Source organism: Salvelinus alpinus, chromosome 26 (assembly GCF_045679555.1).
Source record: "Salvelinus alpinus chromosome 26, SLU_Salpinus.1, whole genome shotgun sequence".
Lineage (NCBI taxonomy): Eukaryota > Metazoa > Chordata > Actinopteri > Salmoniformes > Salmonidae > Salvelinus > Salvelinus alpinus.
In genome coordinates, this window is record NC_092111.1 from 28,992,758 (window position 1) to 29,008,469 (window position 15,712).

The window sequence follows — 15,712 nt, forward strand, 5'->3', positions numbered from 1 at the left end:
GCTCGGGGAGTATTTCTCCCTTGACGGGGAGGGGGGCTGCATGTGTGTAGGCTACCTAGCTTATTAAAGTGTGTGTCAGGTCTGGCAGAGTGCTGACTGGGCTGTGATTTGGGCGTTCTGACAATGTGTCACGGTTGCTGGCTAATGTCACTTCCCCTCTCACAAAGACAGGCCAGCAGACCGAACACGCGCCGTGGTTTGTGTATGCTGATGAGTTCATTTTTGTTGTGTATTTCTTCCTGCTACACTAGCATGAGCTGGTCTCCAGCAGCACCCAGTCAGTTCTGCCAGGTGAGCTGTACTAATTTAAAGGGGGGGTAATTCATCTGTTATTAAACGCTCCAAGGATTTACTTGTCAGCAGCAGGACCTGTGTGTGCTGTGTGTCAATTTGGGGCAGCACGTAAATTGGTAAGTGGGAAAAACAGGTAAAGGCTCAAATAAGACGGCATCGGTCTCCCTCCACTCCTGTCCTGCAGCCCACTTTAACCAAAGACCTAGCCAGCCCGTCCTCTCAGGGATTTAACAGATGCTCTTATCCAGAGCGGGTTTCAGGTGCTATTAAAGGCACTTCAACAGATTTATTTTACCTAGTCAGCTCGGGGATTCAAACCAGCAACCTTTCGGTTACTAGCTCAACGCTCTTAACCGCTAAGCTACCTGCCGCGTTTTATAAGCCAGTGAAGCTGTGAGAGGATATGAGTCACTACTCTGCAGTAGTACAGAGACCTAATGATATTCATATGGCACTCTTAACACATGCACCATGCACACTCGTACAGAAATCGTGATATTCAAACTGTACAGTAAGTGTTTGTTTGACCTTATTAACGTGCACGCTGGGTAACACCTGAGCATTGCACACGCCGCACACAACCCGTTTCATTCCTCCAGAGCCTATAGTCAATTTCCTTCTAAAATGAAATGCTGCTTCACGGTCCTCAAAGGAAGGGGTGTGTGTGTCTGTACAGTTCAGATATTTGCGTATTCATGGTAAGTCTATTGCAGCGCAGTAATTTATAACTCAATTTCCAGTGTGCATCGATGCGCTCCTTACCTACAAAACAAAACTTCAACCCAATTGTTCTACAAAGCAATTAGGGTGTCTAGTGAATTGTGAACGAGCTGCACTGCATCGCCCGATGCTCCAGGCTTGTGTGATATTTTTAATTGTTAATTTTCTGTCACATTAGTCAACATCCCAGGCTGGGCAGGTGACTGGCTTTCTAGGCGACAGATGAAATTTCACATTTTCACACTTGATATTTCCTGTTCGGATGGGGAGTCTTGTACCCTGTGTCTGTTACATCTGTATGTGTGTAATGGAGGGAGACAAAAACAAAATTGACAAACTTATTTTATGGCTGTTTTACATTTTACGTCTCTTGACAACCCTACAGAGATGGAATGTCAAACTATGAATATCAAATATTCCTCTTCATTTGTATTTTTCTGTTTTTGCCCCATGTGTCACTAACCCTACACACACACACACAAACACTTTCTCCATTTCCATCCTACTTCAAACCCATCCACGAGCACACACAACCCTTCCTCCACACCTGAGCCCTACACACCCATCCACACACACAACCCTTCCTCCACACCTGAGCCCTAAACACCCATCCACACACACAACCCTTCCTCCACACCTGAGCCCTACACACCCATCCACGAGCACACACACAACCCTTCCTCCACACCTGAGCCCTACACACCCATCCACGAGCACACACACAACCCTTCCTCCACACCTGAGCCCTACACACCCATCCACACACACAACCCTTCCTCCACACCTGAGCCCTAAACACCCATCCACACACACAACCCTTCCTCCACACCTGAGCCCTAAACACCCACCCACGAGCACACACACAACCCTTCCTCCACACCTGAGCCCTAAACACCCATCCACACACACAACCCTTCCTCCACACCTGAGCCCTAAACACCCACCCACGAGCACACACACAACCCTTCCTCCACACCTGAGCCCTACAGACCCATCCACACACACAACCCTTCCTCCACACCTGAGCCCTACACACCCATCCACGAGCACACACACAACCCTTCCTCCACACCTGAGCCCTACACACCCATCCACGAGCACACACACAACCCTTCCTCCACACCTGAGCCCTACACACCCATCCACGAGCACACACACAACCCTTCCTCCACACCTGAGCCCTACACACCCATCCACGAGCACACACACAACCCTTCCTCCACACCTGAGCCCTACACACCCATCCACGAGCACACACACAACCCTTCCTCCACACCTGAGCCCTACACACCCATCCACGAGCACACACACAACCCTTCCTCCACACCTGAGCCCTACACACCCATCCACGAGCACACACACAACCCTTCCTCCACACCTGAGCCCTACACACCCATCCACGAGCACACACACAACCCTTCCTCCACACCTGAGCCCTACACACCCATCCACGAGCACACACACAACCCTTCCTCCACACCTGAGCCCTACACACCCATCCACACACACAACCCTTCCTCCACACCTGAGCCCTAAACACCCATCCACACACACAACCCTTCCTCCACACCTGAGCCCTAAACACCCACCCACGAGCACACACACAACCCTTCCTCCACACCTGAGCCCTACACACCCATCCACACACACAACCCTTCCTCCACACCTGAGCCCTAAACACCCATCCACACACACAACCCTTCCTCCACACCTGAGCCCTAAACACCCATCCACACACACAACCCTTCCTCCACACCTGAGCCCTAAACACCCACCCACGAGCACACACACAACCCTTCCTCCACACCTGAGCCCTACAGACCCATCCACACACACAACCCTTCCTCCACACCTGAGCCCTACACACCCATCCACGAGCACACACACAACCCTTCCTCCACACCTGAGCCCTACACACCCATCCACGAGCACACACACAACCCTTCCTCCACACCTGAGCCCTACACACCCATCCACGAGCACACACACAACCCTTCCTCCACACCTGAGCCCTACACACCCATCCACGAGCACACACACAACCCTTCCTCCACACCTGAGCCCTACACACCCATCCACGAGCACACACACAACCCTTCCTCCACACCTGAGCCCTACACACCCATCCACGAGCACACACACAACCCTTCCTCCACACCTGAGCCCTACACACCCATCCACGAGCACACACACAACCCTTCCTCCACAACTGAGCCCTACACACCTATCCACGAGCACACACACAACCCTTCCTCCACACACCCATCCACGAGCACACACACAACCCTTTCTCCACACCTGAGCCCTACACACCCATCCACGAGCACAACCCTTCCTCCACACCTGAGCCCTACACACCCTTCCCCCCCAGATCAGCACCTTGTGTTTGATAATCTGGTAATGTACCTAATCATGGTCTATTCCGAGTGACAGAGGGTTGGGCCAATGAAACCTGACGTGGCTGATGGCCCGCCCCTTATGAGCTGGGACAAAATTGAAAAATGTTGTTGCTGTTGGATCGTTGGGCTGATTAGGGTAGCGTTCGATAACAGCCCGTGTCCATTCATCAGTGTCCGGCGGCGGCCAGTAAAAGGTTTCTCCGGTCTCACAGTAGTCACTTCCCTATGTGGCCCTCGCCAATCTCTGTCTGCCAGGATCAGTGTCATATAGCCAGGACCTAACCCTGCCCTGATAAAAACACGCACACAAAGAACCTGCTGACATACAACCTCTGATATGCACAGTGACACTCACCAAACGTGCTCTGTTTTAAACACAGAGAGAGATGACCCTGCCCTCAAGTGCATTGGTCACCAATCACAACCACTTTGTCAAGGCACAGGTTACCGTGACGACTCTAATCTCCTAGCAACAGAGTGGGTAATTCGTCTCCATTGAGAGGGGGGGTGTCACAGACGGGCAGCAGCGGCTGGGGATGGCAGGAAGGTGTGGGGTGAGACGGAGGAAGTGAGAGGGGGTGTAGGTGAGGGGGGGGTGTAGGTGGGTGGAGATGAGAGGGGGGTGGAGGTGAGAGGTGGGGCAGAGGGGTGGGTGGGTGGGAGGTGGGGCAGGGGTGGGTGGGTGGGTGGGTGAGAGGTGGGGCAGGGGTGGGAGGGAGGGAGGTGAGAGGTGGGGCAGAGCGGGGAGGTGGGGCAGGGGTGGGTGGGTGGGTGGGTGAGAGGTGGGGCAGGGGTGGGAGGGAGGGAGGTGAGAGGTGGGGCAGAGCGGGGAGGTGGGGCAGAGGGGTGGGTGGGTGAGAGGTGGGGCAGGGTGGGGAGGTGGGGCAGAGTGGGGAGGTGGGGCGGAGGTGAGAGGTGGGGCAGAGGGTGGAGGAGGTGAGAGAGGGGGCAGAGTGGGGAGGTGGGAGCGGAGGCGAGAGGTGGGGCAGAGGGTTGGGAGGGAGGTGAGAGGTGGGGCAGAGGGTGGAGGAGGTGAGAGAGGGTGCAGAGGGGTGGGAGGGAGGCGATATGTGGGGGAGGGGGGGAGGAGTTGAGATGGAGGTGGGGCAGAGGCGGGAGGAGGTGGGAGGTGGGGCAGAGGGGGGAGGAGGTGAGATGGAGGTGGGGGAGGAGGTGAGATGGAGGTGGGGGAGGTGGTGAGAGGGGTGGGGGGGGAGGTGGTGAGAGGGGTGGGTGGGAGGGAGGCAAGAGGGGGAGGAGGTGAGAGGTGGGGCAGAAGGGGTGAAAGGGGGGTGAGGTGGAGGTGGGGCAGAGGGGTGGGTGGGAGGGAGGTGAGAGGTGGGGCAGAGCGGGGAGGTGGGGCAGAGGGGTGGGTGGGTGAGAGGTGGGGCAGAGTGGGGAGGTGGGGCAGAGTGGGGAGGTGGGGCGGAGGTGAGAGGTGGGGCAGAGGGTGGAGGAGGTGAGAGAGGGTGCAGAGGGGTGGGAGGGAGGCGATAGGTGGGGCAGAGAGTTGGGAGGGAGGTGAGAGGTGGGGCAGAGGGTGGAGGAGGTGAGAGAGGGTGCAGAGGGGTGGGAGGGAGGCGATATGTGGGGGAGGGGGGGAGGAGTTGAGATGGAGGTGGGGCAGAGGCGGGAGGAGGTGGGAGGTGGGGCAGAGGGGGGAGGAGGTGAGATGGAGGTGGGGGAGGAGGTGAGATGGAGGTGGGGGAGGTGGTGAGAGGGGTGGGGGGAGGTGGTGAGAGGGGTGGGTGGGAGGGAGGCAAGAGGGGGAGGAGGTGAGAGGTGGGGCAGAAGGGGTGAACGGGGGGTGAGGTGGAGGTGGAGGTGGGGCAGAGGGGTGGGAGGGAGGGAGGTGAGAGGTGGGGTGGGTGGGTGGGTGGGAGGGAGGTGAGAGGTGGGGCAGAGCGGGGAGGTGGGGCAGAGGGTGGAGGAGGTGAGAGGGGGTGGGAGGGAGGCGAGAGGTGGGGCAGAGGGGTGGGAGGGAGGCAGTGCAGAGGGGGGAGGAGGTGAGAGGAGGGGGGAGGAGGTGAGAGGTGGGGCAGAGGGGTGGAAGGGAGGTGAGAAGGGGGAGGTGGGGCAGAGGGGTGGGAGGGAGGCAAGGGGTGGGAGGGAGGAAAGAGGGGGAGGTGGTGCAGAACGGGGGGGGTGTGAGTGGTGGGGCAGAGGGGTGGGAGGGAGGCAAGAGGGGGAGGTGGGGCAGAGGGAGGAGGAGGTGAGAGGTGGGGCAGAGGGGTGGGAGGGAGGCGAGATGGGGGAGGTGGGGCAAAGGGGTGGGAGGGAGGCGAGAGCGGGAGGAGGAGGTGAGAAGAGGGTGTTATAGTCAGGAGCAGCAGAGACAAATGGGCCCAAAATGCAGTATTAATCTGTTGCTGATCTGCTGCCCTTTAAAGCCAATAGCACTTAGAGACAGAGGGTGAGGGTGGGGTGGGGGTGGCGGCATGTTTAGGAGAGAGAAACTGGTGGAGAGAGAGGGAAGGAGAAAGTGTTACAGAGAAAGGGTATTGGTAAGAGAGAGAAGAGACTGAGAAAATGGAAGAAAAAGCTGAGTTTAACACACAGAGCGGGATGGGTGCATTCAAACATGAGTTTACTGTTGTCAATGAATGTACAGGTTAGTTGTACCTACTGTCCAAATAGATGTTACTAACCAGGCTTCACTGACAGAGGCCTTTTATCCAACTTAATACTGTCTTAAAACACTAAAACACTTTCTTACAGCAGTTGTTTCTGTTGCTGTTGATGCTGTAATGCATGGAGACACACTAACATGCTGTGTCAGACATGCCCCACACTCTCTTTCTCTTTCACATACACCCTCCCAGCGAGCACAGCAGAGCGGCCCCCTGTTTGATTTGTCATCTGACTAGTGATCAATAACTGTGATGGAAACAGAATCAGCCCAGATGGATTAAACGTCCCACTGGCTCTGACGTTATTTTCCCATTAAAACCAGCTAATCGCCCCCCCCCCCCCCCCCCCCACACACACACACACACTCTGAAAACAGGTTTACCCCACAACAGACACTATGATAACCCCCTATAGGCTTTAGCTCTGGGAGAACCAAGTCTTAGGTACAGATACTCATTAGTGCAGTTCACCACCTCTGATGCATACAACACATTCTCCAAAAATGACACTCTATTACAGCTTTTGCAAACCTCCAAATATGCCCGTTCACAGCAGTGTTAAACATGTTCTAGTGAAAAGTAGTACACTGTATAGGGAAAGTGGTAGAGCACTATATAGGGAAAGTGGTAGAGCACTATATAGGGAAAGTGGTAGAGCACTATATAGGGACAGTGGTAGAGCACTATATAGGGAAAGTGGTAGAGCGCTATATAGGGAAAGTGGTAGTGCGCTATATAGGGAAAGTGGTAGAGCGCTATATAGGGAAAGTGGTAGAGCACTATATAGGGAAAGTGGTAGAGCACTATATAGGGAAAGTGGTAGAGCACTATATAGGGACAGTGGTAGAGCACTATATAGGGAAAGTGGTAGTGCACTATATAGGGAAAGTGGTAGAGCACTATATAGGGAAAGTGGTAGAGCACTATATAGGGAAAGTGGAGCCATTTGGGGTACACAGTCCCAGTTTTTGCAATAGTACACAGGCCACAAGTGTGGAAAAGTGAGCTCTGCTAGGCAAAGACAGACTGAGTTCATCTGATCAAAATGCTAACTCTGCATAGCACAGAGTTTAACAACCCATACAAATGTGTGAATTTCAGTTTGTGTTTGTGTGCGAGCATTTGTAAATGTATGCCTACATTTTACGTGTGTGATGTGCAGATTTGTGGCTGAGAGTGCGAGAGAGAGAGGAAGCATGAGACCATCTCCTGTTTGGTACATGCTGTACCTCTCTCTCCCTCTTTTTCTCTCCATCGCTTTCCTTCCATCTGCTCTCTCTATCTCATCCTGTGGAGTTTCAGAGAAGCATTCTGCACACCTCAATTACCCCTGTCTAACACACACACATGCCACACACACACATGCCACACACACACATGCCACACACACAGAGGGATTGAGATAGGGAGGATAAGAGATCGGGGTGAGTAAAAAATTGGTTGACAGGTCAGCGAGGACAGAAAAGAGAAGAGAATGGTGAGAGGGGGACAGGGAGAGAGAACAGAGGGATAAAAGTATAGAATTGTAGCAGAAAAGATAGGGAAGCAGGGGACTTCAGAGGAGAGCGAGAAGGAGAGAGGGAGGGGGCCAGAGAGGGAGGGGGCCAGAAAGAGGTGGGCCAGAGAGAGAGAGAGAGAGAGAGGGCCAGAGAGAGAGAGAGAGGGCCAGAGAGAGGGCCAGAGAGAGAGAGAGAGGGCCAGAGAGAGAGAGAGAGGGCCAGAGAGAGAGAGAGAGGGCCAGAGAGAGAGAGAGAGGGCCAGAGAGAGAGACGGCCAGAGAGAGAGAGAGAGAGAGGGCCAGAGAGAGAGAGAGGGGGCCAGAGAGAGAGAGAGGGGGCCAGAGAGAGAGAGGGTTTGCCAGAGAGAGAGTTTGCCAGAGAGAGGGGGGGCAGAGAGAGTGAGAGAGGGACAGAGGGAGAGGATCAGAGAGAGAGAGAGAGAGTGCCAGAGAGCGAGAGAGAGAGAGGATAGATAAATAGATAGATAAACATGTCCACCAAAATAATTCCAAAATATACGCTTGCTTTGTCGACTTCCAGAATGCATTTGATTCTATTTGGAATATAGGACTGTTCTACAAAGTTATTGAAAGTGGTGTAGGGGGTAAAACATATGACATAATTAAATCAATGTATACTGGCAATACGTGCAGCATTACAATTGGCAAGAAAATAACAGAACTCTTTAACCAGGGGTGGGGCCTTCGCCAGGGTTACAATCTGAGCCCTGCACTCTTCAATATTTACATCAACAAATTGGCCACTATTCTAGAAAAATCCTCAGCCCCTGGTGTTAGTCTCAGAAATTCAGGTGTTAAAATGCTTACTCTTCACAGATGACCTATGCCTGCTGTCACCCACAGCACATGGCGTACAGCAGGGCCTGGACCTGCTAGAGCAGTACTGCCAGACCTGAGCCCTGGCAGTAAACCCCAAAATAATGATTTTCCAGAGAAGATCCAGATCTCAGGGAATTAGACCAAAGTTCTCAATTGGTACAACATATATAGAGTACTGCACACACTACAATTAGAGGCGGCAGGTATCCTAGTGGTTAGAGCATTGGACTAGTAACCGAAAGGTTGCAAGATCGAATCCCCAAGCTGAGGGACCAGAGAGAGAGGGAGAGAGGGCCAGAAGGACAGGGTCAGAAAGACAGGGCCAGAGAGAGATAGGCTCAGAGAGAGAGCGAAGGGCCAGAGAGGGACAGAGAGAGGGGGGTTCAGAGAGAGAGGGGGGTTCAGAGAGAGAGGGGCTCAGAGAGAGCGACGGCCAGAGGGGTAGAGCGAGGGCCAGAGGGGGAGAGAGCGAGGGCCAGAGGGGGAGAGAGCGAGGGCCAGAGGGGGAGAGAGCGAGGGCCAGAGGGGGAGAGAGCGAGGCCCAGAGGGGTAGAGCGAGGGCCAGAGGGGTAGAGCAAAGGCCAGAGAGAGAGAGCGAGGCTCAGAGAGAGATAGAGCGAGGCCCAGAGTGTGAGGCCCAGAGAGAGCAATGCCAAGAGAGCGAGGCCCAGAGAGAGCGAGGGCCAGAGAGAGAGGGTCTGAGAGGGCCAGAGAGATAGAGAGAGAGCGAGATAGAGGTAGCATTTTTGTCCAACCAACAACATAGAGAACCAAATAACCTGAGTCTGAATCACTAAAACAATACAGAAATACACTACGGAAAAAGAATAAAAAATCTGCTTAATGTAATTGAAGAATCTATAGACTCACTAAACAAACAAGAAGAAGAATTATCTATGCAAAATGGAGATGAGTAAACCACTTCTCCAATCTTTTTGGCTCTATAACAAAGAACAAACAGCAAAAACAAATACATGATCAAATACAAATCTTACCATCTAATCAATTAAAGACAACCAGAACCCACTGGATTCTCCAATTACCTTGAATGAACTACAGGACACAATTCAAACCCTTCAACCCAAAAAGGCCTGTGGTGTTGATGCTATCCTCAATGAAATTATAAAATATACAGACAACAAATTCCAATTGGCTATACTTAAACTCTTTAACATTATCCTTAGCTCTGGCATCTTCCCCAATATTTGGAACCAAGGACTGATCACCCCAATCCATAAAAGTGGATACAAATTTGACCCCAATAACTACCATGGGATATGGTTCAACAGCAACCTTGGGAAAATCCTCTGCATTATCATTAACAGCAGACTCATACATTTCCGTCAAATTGGCTTTTAACCAAATTATCCTATGACAGACCACGTATTCACCCTGCACACCCTAATTGACAAACAAACAAACCAAAACAAAGGCAAAGTCTTCTCATGCTTTGTTGATTTCCAAAAAGCCTTCGACTGCTTTACAAATTGATGGAAAATGGTTTTGGGGAAAAAACATACGACATTATAAAATCCATGTACACAAAATTGGCAAAAAGCACACACATTTCTTTCCACAGGGCCGTGGGGGTGAGACAGGGATGCCCCACCCTGTTCAACATATATGTCAATGAATTGGCGAGGGCACTAGAACTAGAATCTGAAGTCTACTGTCTGCTGATGATCTGGTGCTTCTGTCACCAACCAAGGAGGGCCTACAGCAGCACCTAGATCTTCTGTCCCCAACCAAGGAGGGCCTACAGCAGCACCTAGATCTTCTGTCCCCAACCAAGGAGGGCCTACAGCAGCACCTAGATCTTCTGCACAGATTCTGTCAGACCTTGGCCCTGACAGTAAATCTCAGTAAGAGAAAAATAATGGTGTCCCAAAAAAGGTCCAGTCGCCAGGACCACAAACAGAAATTCCATCTAGACACCGTCGCCCTAGAGCACACAAAAAACGATACATACCTCGGCCTAAACATCAGCACCATAACTTCCACAAAGCTGTGAACGATCTGATAGACAAGGCAATAAGGGCTTTCTATGCCATCAAAAGGAACATAACATTTGACATACAAACTAGGATCTGGCTAATTGCCCTTTGTGGTTTTGAGGTCTGGGTTCTGTTAACTAACCAAGAATTCACAAAATGGGACAAACACCAAATTGAGACTCTGCATGCAGAATTCTGCAAAAATATCCTCTGTGTACAACGTAAAACATCAAATAATGCATGCAGAGCAGAATTAGGCCGATACCCACTAATGATCAAAATCCAGAAAAGAACTGTTAAATACTTCAACCACCTAAAAGGAAGTGATTCCCAAACCTTCCATAACAAAGCCATCACCTACAGAGAGATGAACCTGGAGAAGAGTCCCCTAAGCAAGCTGGTCCTGGGGCTCTGTTTACAAACACAAACAGACCCGACAGAGCCCCAGGACAGCAACACAACTAGACCCAACCAAATCATGAGAAAACAAAAAGATAATTACTTGACACATTGGAAAGAATTAACAAAAAATCAGAGCAGAATGCTATTTGTCCCTAAACAGAGAGTACAAATGGCAGAATAGCTGACCACTGTGACTGACCCAAACTTAAGGAAAGCTTTGACTATGTACAGACTCAGTGAGCATAGCCTTGCTATTGAGAAAGGCCGCAGTAGGCAGACCTGGCTCTCAAGAGAAGACAGGCTATGTGCACACTGCCCACAAAATGAGGTGGAACCTGAGCTGCACTTCCTGACTTCCTGCCCAATGTATGACCATATTTGAGACACGTTTCCCTCAGATTACACAGACCCACAAAGACTTCGAAAACAAACCCAATTTTGATAAACTCCCATATCTACTGGGTGAAATACCACAGTGTGCCATCACAGCAGCAATATTTGTGACCTGTTGCCACAAGAAAAGGGCAACCAGTGAAGAACAAACACTACTGTAAATACTGCCTATGTTTATTTATTTTCCCTTTTGTACTTTAACTATTAGCACATCGTTACAACACTGTATATATACATAATTGACATTTGAAATGTCTTTTTCTTTTGGAACGTCTGTGAGTGTAATGCTTACTGAGAGAGAGAGAGAGAGAGGAGAATTGAATTGAATTGAGAGGAGAGAGAGAGGGCCAGAGATAGAGAGAGAGGGCCAGAGAGAGAGGGGCAGAGAGAGAGAGAGACAGAGAGAAGGGGGCAGAGAGAGAGGGCCAGAGAGAGAGGGGCAGAGAGAGAGAGAGACAGAGAGAGGGGGGCAGAGAGAGAGAGAGAGGGCCAGAGAGAGAGAGAGAGGGCCAGAGAGAGAGAGAGAGGGCCAGAGAGAGAGAGAGGGGCAGAGAGAGACACAGAGAGAGAGGGGCATAGAGAGAGAGGGGCATAGAGAGAGAGGGGCAGAGAGAGAGAGAGAGGGCCAGAGAGAGATAGGGAGTTGCAGAGAGAGAGAGAGAGAGCACCAAATTGAGACTCTGCATGCAGAATTCTGCAAAAATATCCTCCGTGTACAACGTAGAACACCAAATAATGCATGCAGAGCAGAATTAGGCCGATACCCACTAATTATCAAAATCCAGAAAAGAGCCGTTAAATTCTACAACCACCTAAAAGGAAGCGATTCCCAAACCTTCCATAACAAAGCAATCACCTACAGAGAGATGAACCTGGAGAAGAGTCCCCTAAGCAAGCTGGTCCTGGGGCTCTGTTCACAAACACACCCCACAGAGCCCCAGGACAACAGCACAATTAGACCCAACCAAATCATGAGAAAACAAAAAGATAATTACTTGACACATTGGAAAGAATTAACAAACAAACAGAGCAAACTAGAATGCTATTTGGCCCTAAACAGAGAGTACACAGTGGCAGAATACCTGACCACTGTGACTGACCCAAACTTAAGGAAAGCTTTGACTATGTACAGACTCAGTGAGCATAGCCTTGCTATTGAGAAAGGCCGCCGTAGGCAGACATGGCTCTCAAGAGAAGACAGGCTATGTGCTCACTGCCCACAAAATGAGGTGGAAACTGAGCTGCACTTCCTAACCTCCTGCCCAATGTATGACCATATTAGAGACACATATTTCCCTCAGATCACACAGATCCACAAAGAATTCGAAAACAAATCCAATTTTGATAAACTCCCATATCTACTGGGTGAAATTCCACAGTGTGCCATCACAGCAGCAAGATTTGTGACCTGTTGCCACAAGAAAAGGGCAACCAGTGAAGAACAAACACCATTGTAAATACAACCCATATTTATGTTTATTTATTTTAACTTGTGTGCTTTAACCATTTATACATTGCTACAACACTGTATATATATAATATGACATTTGTAATGTCTTTATTGCTTTGAAACTTCTGTATGTGTAATGTTTACTGTTAATTTTTATTGTTTATTTCACTTTTGTATATTATCTACCTCACTTGCTTTGGCAATGTTAACACATGTTTCCCATGCCAATAAAGCCCCTTGAATTGAATTGAATTGAGAGAGAGAGAGGGGCAGAGAGAGAGAGAGTGGCAGAGAGAGAGAGAGCCAGAGAGAGAGAGAGAGGGGCAGAGAGAGAGAGGGCCAGAGAGAGATAGGGAGGGGCAGAGAGAGAGAGACAGAGAGAGGGGGGCAGAGAGAGAGAGGGCCAGACAGAGAGAGATGCAGAGAGGAATTCCATGCTCAAAGAATCCCCTCCCCTAGAACCTTATTACATTCTACAATCAGTGCGTTGGATATAAATAGCCGTTTCCATTCGTTAAAGTATCAATCACCGGATGGGCTCTTGCTGCAGGGAAACAAAACAATTTAAATTATAGCGCCGCTCTCTTTGTCCGACCAGCCTTTTAACGGAATAATTACTGGCCTATTCATTTGGGTTGGCCGCAGCGATATATCAACCTCATGCTGCCGCTGTACCAGTCCACTCTTCATGATAAACGTCCTTAACCAGGGGAAAAAGAGGGGGAGTGGAGTGAAGGGGGTTACCACGACAGCCCAGTGATAATGGTAAACGGACAGTCCGCCACAGCCATCCCCTGATGGCGAGCTGAACAGCTTTTCACACCCAATGTATGTATGGTAGTATGGTATGTATGGTAGTATGGTATGTATGGTAGTATGGTATGTATGGTAGTATGGTATGTATGGTAGTATGGTATGTATGGTATGTATGGTAGTATGGTATGTATGGTAGTATGGTATGTATGGTATGTATGGTATGTATGGTAGTATGGTATGTATGGTAGTATGGTATGTATGGTAGTATGGTATGTATGGTAGTATGGTATGTATGGTAGTATGGTATGTATGGTAGTATGGTATGTATGGTAGTAATGGTAGTATGGTATGTATGGTAGTATGGTAGTATGGTATGTATTGTAGTATGGTATGTATGGTAGTATGGTATGTATGGTAGTATGGTATGTATGGTAGTATGGTATGTATGGTAGTATGGTAGTATGGTAGTATGGTATGTATGGTTGTATGGTAGTATGGTATGTATGGTAGTATGGTATGTATGGTAGTATGGTATGTATGGTATGGTATGGTAGTATGGTATGTATGGTAGTATGGTATGTATGGTAGTATGGTAGTATGGTATGTATGGTATGTATGGTAGTATGGTATGTATGGTAGTATGGTATGTATGGTATGTATGGTATGTATGGTAGTATGGTATGTATGGTATGTATGGTTGTATGGTAGTATGGTATGTATGGTAGTATGGTATGTATGGTAGTATGGTATGTATGGTAGTATGGTATGTATGGTATGTATGGTATGTATGGTATGTATGGTAGTATGGTATGTATGGTATGTATGGTAGTATGGTATGTATGGTAGTATGGTAGTATGGTATGTATGGTAGTATGGTATGTATGGTATGTATGGTAGTATGGTATGTATGGTAGTATGGTAGTATGGTATGTATGGTAGTATGGTAAGTATGGTATGTATGGTAGTATGGTATGTATGGTAGTATGGTATGTATGGTAGTATTGTAGTATGGTAGTAATGGTAGTATGGTATGTATGGTAGTATGGTAGTATGGTATGTATTGTAGTATGGTATGTATGGTAGTATGGTATGTATGGTAGTATGGTAGTATGGTATGTATGGTAGTATGGTATGTATGGTAGTATGGTATGTATGGTAGTATGGTAGTATGGTATGTATGGTAGTATGGTATGTATGGTAGTATGGTAGTATGGTATGTATGGTAGTATGGTATGTATGGTAGTATGGTATGTATGGTAGTATGGTAGTATGGTAGTATGGTATGTATGGTAGTATGGTTGTATGGTAGTATGGTATGTATGGTATGTATGGTAGTATGGTAGTATGGTATGTATGGTAGTATGGTATGTATGGTAGTATGGTATGTATGGTAGTATGGTATGTATGGTAGTATGGTATGTATGGTAGTATGGTAGTATGGTATGTATGGTATGTATGGTAGTATGGTAGTATGGTATGTATGGTAGTATGGTAGTATGGTATGTATGGTAGTATGGTATGTATGGTAGTATGGTAGTATGGTATGTATGGTAGTATGGTAGTATGGTATGTATGGTATGTATGGTTGTATGGTAGTATGGTATGTATGGTAGTATGGTAGTATGGTATGTATGGTAGTATGGTATGTATGGTAGTATGGTAGTATGGTATGTATGGTAGTATGGTATGTATGGTAGTATGGTAGTATGGTATGTATGGTAGTATGGTATGTATGGTATGTATGGTAGTATGGTAGTATGGTATGTATGGTAGTATGGTATGTATGGTAGTATGGTAGTATGGTATGTATGGTAGTATGGTATGTATGGTAGTATGGTAGTATGGTATGTATGGTAGTATGGTATGTATGGTAGTATGGTATGTATGGTAGTATGGTATGTATGGTAGTATGGTATGTATGGTAGTATGGTATGTATGGTTGTATGGTAGTATGGTATGTGTGGTAGTATGGTAGTATGGTATGTATGGTAGTATGGTATGTATGGTAGTATGGTAGTATGGTATGTATGGTAGTATGGTATGTATGGTAGTATGGTATGTATGGTAGTATGGTATGTATGGTAGTATGGTATGTATGGTAGTATGGTAGTATGGTAGTATGGTATGTATGGTAGTATGGTATGTATGGTAGTATGGTAGTATGGTATGTATGGTAGTATGGTAGTATGGTATGTATGGTAGTATGGTATGTATGGTAGTATGGTATGTATGGTAGTATGGTATGTATGGTAGTATGGTAGTATGGTAGTATGGTATGTATGGTAGTATGGTATGTATGGTAGTATGGTATGTATGGTAGTATGGTAGTATGGTAT